Here is a 7800-nt window from a genome sequence, read left to right as displayed (position 1 = left end):
AAGAAAGCTTCATCTTTCTCCTGTGGAACTGCTGGTAGTTTCAAACTGCTGATCTTGAAGTTAGCAGCCCAATTTGTAACTACTACCACTATGCTACCAGAGTTCCTTAACACTTACATGGAGGCTCACAATTAGCTAAGACAATTTTAAAAAAGCAAAGCCCTGGGAGGGGGTAAGTTCTTGTCCTATCTGATATCAAGACATATATTACAAAGCCAAAGTACAATAAGACAAGACAAAGTGTGGTACTTGTCATGAACAGCCAAATGACCCAATAAAACAAAAAAGAAAGTCCATTAAAAGACTTGTGAGTATTTCAAACTTAGTATATAATGAGGTGACATCCAAATCAATGCACAAAGAAAGGGCTAGTGAATAAATCATGCTGGGACAAATGGTTTTCCATCCAAAAAATAAGATTGGTCCTCCACATCAAGTGGAGTAAGAACCGGAATGTAAAAGGTAAAATTATAAAGCTAATGAATTAAAATGGAGGAGACTACCCTTATAACCATGAATTAGAATTTCCTAAATAAAATTCAAAAGAGTCTAAACCATAAAGGAGAAAACTGTTGGGTCTGAATGCATCAATATTAAAGATTTCTGAATAACAAAGAAGCTATAGATAAAGTTGACAAATGAGAGACCTGCTAGAAAAAAGATATTTACAACATCTAGTGTGGTGTCAGAAGCGCTTAAGGTCAATTTGAACTGCAGGGTCAGCTCTTCAAACTCACCAGCCACTTCTCAGGACCCTCTTACAGGGTCACTATGTGTTGGAGCCACCTTGACAGCACTTAACAACAACAACAAAATGAACAAAGTACTAACACAGTGTACATGAGTCTTTCTCCTCATTCAAGTCTCTACTGAAACACAGATTGAGCCAAGAAAACCTCAGAGAAGACTTTGCTGACCTTATATCCAAAATACCACTCCCTCCTTACTATCTATCTTCTTTCTTTCTTTTTCTTTATGACACCAATAAAAATAATTATGACATGAGTATTTGTTCATTGCTCTTTTCCACTATATTATCAACACTACAAGGACAGTCATTTTTATCTGTTTTGTTCACTTTATTGTCTTAGCACCTGTTACAGTACAAGGCACATTTGTTGTTAAGTGTAGTTGAGTCAGTTCCAACCCATAGCAACCCTGTTTAGGGTTTCCAAGGAGCAGCTGGTGAGCTTGAACCTCCAACCTTGAAGTTCAAACTGACTTTGTAGTCCAGCGCATTAACCCATAGCAACACACCCAGACTCCTTAAGACACATACAAGGCACATAGCAGATGCATTATAAAAATTTGTTAGGTGACTGAATGAATAAACTCCTGAAAATAACATGAAAAAGGAATCCTATAGCTATTCAGTAAAAGGACATGGATAGGCAGTTTCCAGAAGAAGAAATCTTAATGGCTAATAAACATCTGATTAACCTCACATCAGAAAAAGGCAAAGGAAAAGAAGTAGAACTATCATTTTAAATCCATCAGATTGGTGAAACCTCAAATATTAATCCCCATGACCCTGAGATCAGAAGAACAAAATGGTGCCTGGCTACTACTACCAATTGTTCTGAAAGGGACCATGTTGGAATATACTATATAAAATAGAAAAATGTGGAGAAAAACCCAAAATCCTAAAAAAAAACCAAAAAAACACAAGAGCTCAATCTTACTGTTTAGATAGAGACTGGTAGAACATCTAAGATTATGGTCCTTAGTCACACTTCGGGTCTGGTAATAAATCCATTCCCATGACTCAACGTTGAATAATACAATAGACAGGTCTGGTGGTGGTGCCAGTGGTGGTTGTGTGCCATCAAGTCAGTTTCAACTCATGGCTGTGTGCCGTGGAGTCGGTTCCGACTCACAGCGACCCTGTACAGGGTTTCCAAGGCTGTAAATCCTTACAGGAGCAGAACGCCTCATCTTTCTCCTGTGGAACAGCCGGTAGTTTGGAACACAGCCCAATTTGTAACCACTATGCTGCCAGAGCTCCTGACCCTTTGTAGGGTTTACAAGGCTATAAATCTTTACAGGAGCAGAAAGCCTCATCTTTCTCCTGCAGAGCATCTGGTAGATTCGAACTGCTGACCTTGTAGTTAGCAGTCCAACTTGTAACCCACTATATCACCAAGAAATACTCATGGACAGCTCTATGAGGGAAGAATAACACGCACACCTTAGAGTAATCAACCATTTGAGATGAAAAGAGCAGCACAAATTTTAGGTTAGGAAAGAAGGAGGAATGGAAACTGGAAGCACAGAGAAGTGGAATAAGTGATGTTATTTTGTAGGGATTGCAATTAATGACATGAAACAAAATGTGTATGGATTATTGAACTGAAATCTGATCTGCTCTTCACTCAATTCACAATAAAAAAATTTTTTTTAAAAAAAAACCCCAAATCCTAAAAAGTTAGAACAATTTTAAAAAGTATGGAAGTAGAAACTTCCAAGCACTGCTGGTGGGAGTATAAATTGGTGTTGCCATTCTGAAGAGCCATCTGAAAGTATGAAAAATGCTGTGGAAAAATGGAATGAAAAGACAATGGATTCTCAAGTGCACAATCCCAGTGATCCTGCCGTTGGATGCATACCCAGACTAACTTTCACTCAGATCCAAGAAAAAATTATTTGTGGTAACAAGAACAGTCTACATGTCATTTACTAGAGAACTAGAGCGTCAGATCATGTGATAAGCATACAATAGAATGTGATGCAGCAGTCAGAGGAATGAACTGAATTTAGGTGGTTGTTGCTGCTCTGTGTTGTCGAGTCAGTTCTGACTCATAGCAAACCTATGAAGGGGGGGTTTCGAGAGCAGCTGGTGGGTTTGAACTGCCAATCTTGCATTTGCCAGTCCAGTGCTTATTATCTAACAGTGCCTCATCAGTGCTCAAATGTATTTACGACAACATGGAAAGAGCTTTTAATTCTCTCTTTATAAGTTAAAGTAATACAATATTTTTTAATGGAACTTATCTAAAATCAATAGACAAAATCAAACAAAACAATTAGTTCTCTATAGCTCACCTATTTTTTTCTGAGTTTGTGACTATTGGTATGAAAAAGATCCCCTGACTTATTAAGAATTCCTCTCTTTAGCAATTTTGGCATCTTAAAATGCCCCTATTCTAATTAGCTTGCTTAGAGACTTTTTTAGTTTCATAAGCCTCACTTTCATCTATGATCTACTGTCATTTTAAAGCTCTATTTTTTGTCTGCCTTAGGGAATTACAGGACATCCAGAGTTGTTCCTGGACCATAACTTTGCAAATGATGTAATTTACTATATCAAGATTTCTCCAACTGGGAATCCAACTAAAATGCAGGTTTAGTAAAACTAGAAGGACCTGAAACACTGCATTTATTAAGATTTCTGAAGAGGCAAGAGGAAGTGCACTGTGTGGTATTATAAGGACTTTCTCCCCAGTGCCACTCTAGAGAAAACTGACCATGTTCCTCCAAAGAGCTCTAAAGTAAGGATGGGCTGGAGCTGCCGCACACCTAAGTCAGCTGTGTGCAGCTCTCTACTCCAGGGTCAGTGATTTCATGTTAGGAGCTTGAACTCAGCCATGACGGGACTATTTACACCATTGTTGTTGTTAAGTACCATGGAGTTGGTTATGACTCATAGCGACCCTCTAAAGGTTTTTGAAGTCCTGGTGAGGTGCTGTAGGATAAACACTCAATCACAAGGTCATTTGAACCACAAGGTCGGCAGTTCAAACTTACCAGCCTCTCCTCAGAAACCCTATACAGGGTTGCTATGAGTCAAAACTGACTGACAGCGCTAACAACACAAAGAGTTTCTAAGGAGCGACTTGAATCACTGTCCTTGAGGTTAGCAGTACAGTGTTTATCCTATAGCACCACACCAGGAAATCGGCAAATAATATAAATCAAGGCTTCGGTATAACCCCCAGAGAGTCTGTTAAGCAGCAACCGTGCTGACCATAGTGTTCATCAAGGATTCTGCTGTACTCTTCCTTGTGTGACCCAGAGCAGCACAGGCAAGAACACTAAGTCCCCATTAGAGTTTCTAGTCAAGGCAAGAATCCAGTTTTAGAAGAATTAAATAGTAACTGAGTCTGCTTGAAAAGTATGGCGGAGAGAAAACAGGAAATAGTCTTTAAAAATAGAGCTCATTTGCCCTATATCCAGGTTACTCACTTTAATCACATACAGGGTAATATTAAAAGAACATGAAACTTACAGTGAGGGATTGACAGCAAAAGCTGATGAACTCTAAAAACAAGTTTATCATTTTAAGTATTTATAAAGATTAAAGTCTGGGAAAGAAAAAAAAGAAAAATTTATTATATAGAACAGGAACACTTTCATTAAAAAAATTACTGTCTTTATTGTTAGCTAGGAGCTCAAACTCCTAACATGGCACTGTAGGATAAGCACTGGCCCACGAAACACAAAGTCAGTGGTTCAAACCCACCAGCTTATCCTTGGAAACCCTATATAGGGTCACTATGAGTCAGAATCAACTTGACGGCACTCAACAACAACAACAAAGAGCACAGAGGAATAGATGCAGTAAGTGGGGAGTTGAATTACTATTTAAGAGACAACTACATCAGCTTATTTTAATGACTTCTAAACAAGTTCTGCACATTTTTTGCCACACTTCTCTAATTTGTAAAATAATAGTAAAAATAGCTTTTTACTTCCTCAATTCCTCACAAGTCTCATAACATGTTGGGATAATAAATTAGTTGAAATAAAAGTTAATATACATTTGTGAATTACTCTGATTGCTAAAGAAATGCTGATGTATAGATTACTGGCATCTGCAGTCAGAGTTCTATACATTTTTTGTGTAGATTCAATTCCAATAAAACCCAATTAGGAAATGCAAAACATATAGTTTTTAAAGTACATGCTAGAGAACAAACAAGATGGCAGAAAGGGTAGAAGTGCAATGAGGAGCTCCATCAGCAACAACACAGAATACTGGACCAAACAAGCTCAGGGGATGGTGCCAGAACTCTGAACCACATAGAATGGAATATTTAGAAAGCTAGAAGTCTTACAGCCAGTGGAATTTGTAGCAGAAGCAAGAAATCCAGTGCTTTCTAATCTAAGGTACTCAACTGCTCCCTGAGCGGCCATCTTGGGTGAGACCAAATGGGGGAAGGATCAGAGCAGCCATGGACGCTTGACATAACCACAGAGATAAAGGTGTGGACATTCTTTTTTTTCTATCTGTTCATTGATATCTCGCTGTCTGCACACCTATAGTCTGGTGACTAGAGGGGGTGAGCGAGTGGATACCCAACCCCTACCCCCAGAGGGTTCTACTCTGCATGCACACAGATCTCCTCAAAATTTAAAGGGACTGTTTCCACTTTAAAAAACTGGCAGCACAAAATGGCCTCAGCCAGCCCTGAACTGTTTATCACTAGGAAAAAGGCCTGAATGGGGCTTGCAGATCAAGACAGGCAGACTAAAAAGGAAACAGGCCAAAAATTAAATACTGAGGTATGTCATAACAACCAAAAGTAGCATCCTGAAATTTCTCAGGAAAAAGAGTGAAAAGTGAAGCCCATCTCCTGATCACATCTACCTAGAGACAATCAGAAAGCATAAAAAAATACCAAACTACACACCCATCTAAGTATTAAGGCCACAGCTAACTGCTGAAACCATGTAGGCAAGAAGGCAATGGGGAGATATATAAAACCCCAAAAGGAAAAAAAAAAAAAAAAAAAACTGTCAACCAAGAATACTCTACCCAGCAAAGCTGTCAATCAAATATGATGGTATAAGCAAAACATTCCAGGACAAACAGAAGTTAAGGGATTTTGCCAAAGCCAAGTCTGTGCTGAAAAACATCCTAAAGGGAGTTCTGTGGACTGAGAACCAACAAGAATAGACAACTAGAGATTGACCTACATGTTAACACTACTCAGAACTCAATTGACAAATGGAAGAGTCTAGAACAGAATAACACTATAAGAACAAATTCAGAGGATCTGGGAGGTCAGTCTATGATCAAAACAATTTCAATGTGAAAGAAAGTAAACACAGAGGAACAGAGATCCAGGTGGTGAGAAGGTCAGGTAGATAGATTACAGGATAAAATAGACTGTCTTAAATGGAGGGAAAAATTAATGGAATATAAGGTAACCACAATGGTGGGTTTGGGGTGGGGGGGTTAGGGGGACGTAGAAGAAAACGAGGGTAGAGCACAGGGAAAGGGCAGACACATCATAGTTCAGGTGTTGGGGAGGGCAATACAAGAAGGGGGAGGAGGGAGAAGAACAAGGTAGAAAGGGGAACACTGAGACAAGTTTCCATGGGCTAAGTGGTACACAGGTAAATAGTGATGCATGCTCAACCTTAGAACAACAGGGCTCTGTGATACAGGGGTTTAGGCATAGTTTGAGGAGGGGAAATAATACTAAGATGCTTGACTATCTTATGAATATTGGTTTCCCTTGCCTACTATTGTAAAATAGACACTGAAGTAGGATTAGAAAGGAATGTCGGGAAACATGATTACAGATAACTTGTAAGCCTGTCTTCAGCATATAACTGATTGGAATACCTAAAAGGGGTTCTAGAACTTGCCCAGTGAAAAAGGCCTCTTGCGGAGCCTTTGCAGAGTATAGAACCTGAGGTGGAATCCTGAGTCCAATCCAGAACCTTCTGAGGTGGGACATCCCCACTAGCAAGGACAAGCAGACCAGCCTGGAACAGCTAGAGCAACAGAAGATACATCTTCAACGAAAGATCATCAAGAAAAACCCAAAACAAAAATGTCAGTATGACTGGCTACTATAAGAATAAGCAAACTGTTCACCAGGAAACCATCAAGGCAAGCAGTCAAGTTCCTTCAGGACAAAACTTTTTCTACGACTGATATTCAAAGGTAATACATGCGCACACATGTAAGCTTGCTGGCGACCACATTGGTCTATGGTGAATGGAAAAGGGTGAAAGGCAGCAATGAAGAAATGGGCTGAGTTCAACCATGGTCCATTGGCTCCCTTTGATCTGGAGATGACAGAGAGAAGAGGAAGGGCTGGTTGTCCAAAGTGTGGTAAGATCTGAGGACACTTGAGCCCATGAACAAGAACATAGCCACAGAGAGTTAGAGCTGGGAGTGAAGCATCCAGCTGATATGAAATGAGGGGAAATAAACAGGAACACCCAAACTTGCAGATAGTACCCATTTGACCTAGCCTAAATGGCTTGATAATCAGAACTCGACTAGAGGAAGATAAAAAAAAATAAACAAACAATTTTTGATAATGGAAACAAGGGTATATTGCTACAATTTGATGAACCTGGCCTATACTCATGGAGGTAGTTACTCTACCAACAGAGAGGGAAGGAGTCTTCACATCAATATCAATGCTATCCCCTCTGTACACAGGGTAGGTAAGGATGGGCAACTTAGACACTGGCTTCCTAAAATGAGGGGGCAATAAAGGCATGAAATGTCTGGTTTAGAAGATTTCAAGAGGGAGCTTAGTTTAATAGTATGTGGGGAAAGAAAGAATCCCTGCAGAATAGTGTTCATCTTGTCTGGATCGGTCTGGTGAAAAGAGATGGGGATAAGATTCTTAGGATTCAATAGTGAGTTAATTGTTAACATGACTAATTGCAACTGTCACAATTGTAAAGGTAGAAGTTTTGTAACAAAAACAGGGGAGTGGTTAATCTTACAGTCCAGAAACAAAGGACCCTAGGACCATCAAGGGAGAAGAGCACAAGTGGAATGAGAGACCTTATCCAGAGAAGCATGGAAGCCAGAGACAGAGGCAGAGATGG

The sequence above is a fragment of the Chrysochloris asiatica genome, unplaced genomic scaffold, assembly GCF_000296735.1.
Source record: "Chrysochloris asiatica unplaced genomic scaffold, ChrAsi1.0 scaffold00157, whole genome shotgun sequence".
Lineage (NCBI taxonomy): Eukaryota > Metazoa > Chordata > Mammalia > Afrosoricida > Chrysochloridae > Chrysochloris > Chrysochloris asiatica.
This window is presented reverse-complemented; position numbering follows the sequence as displayed.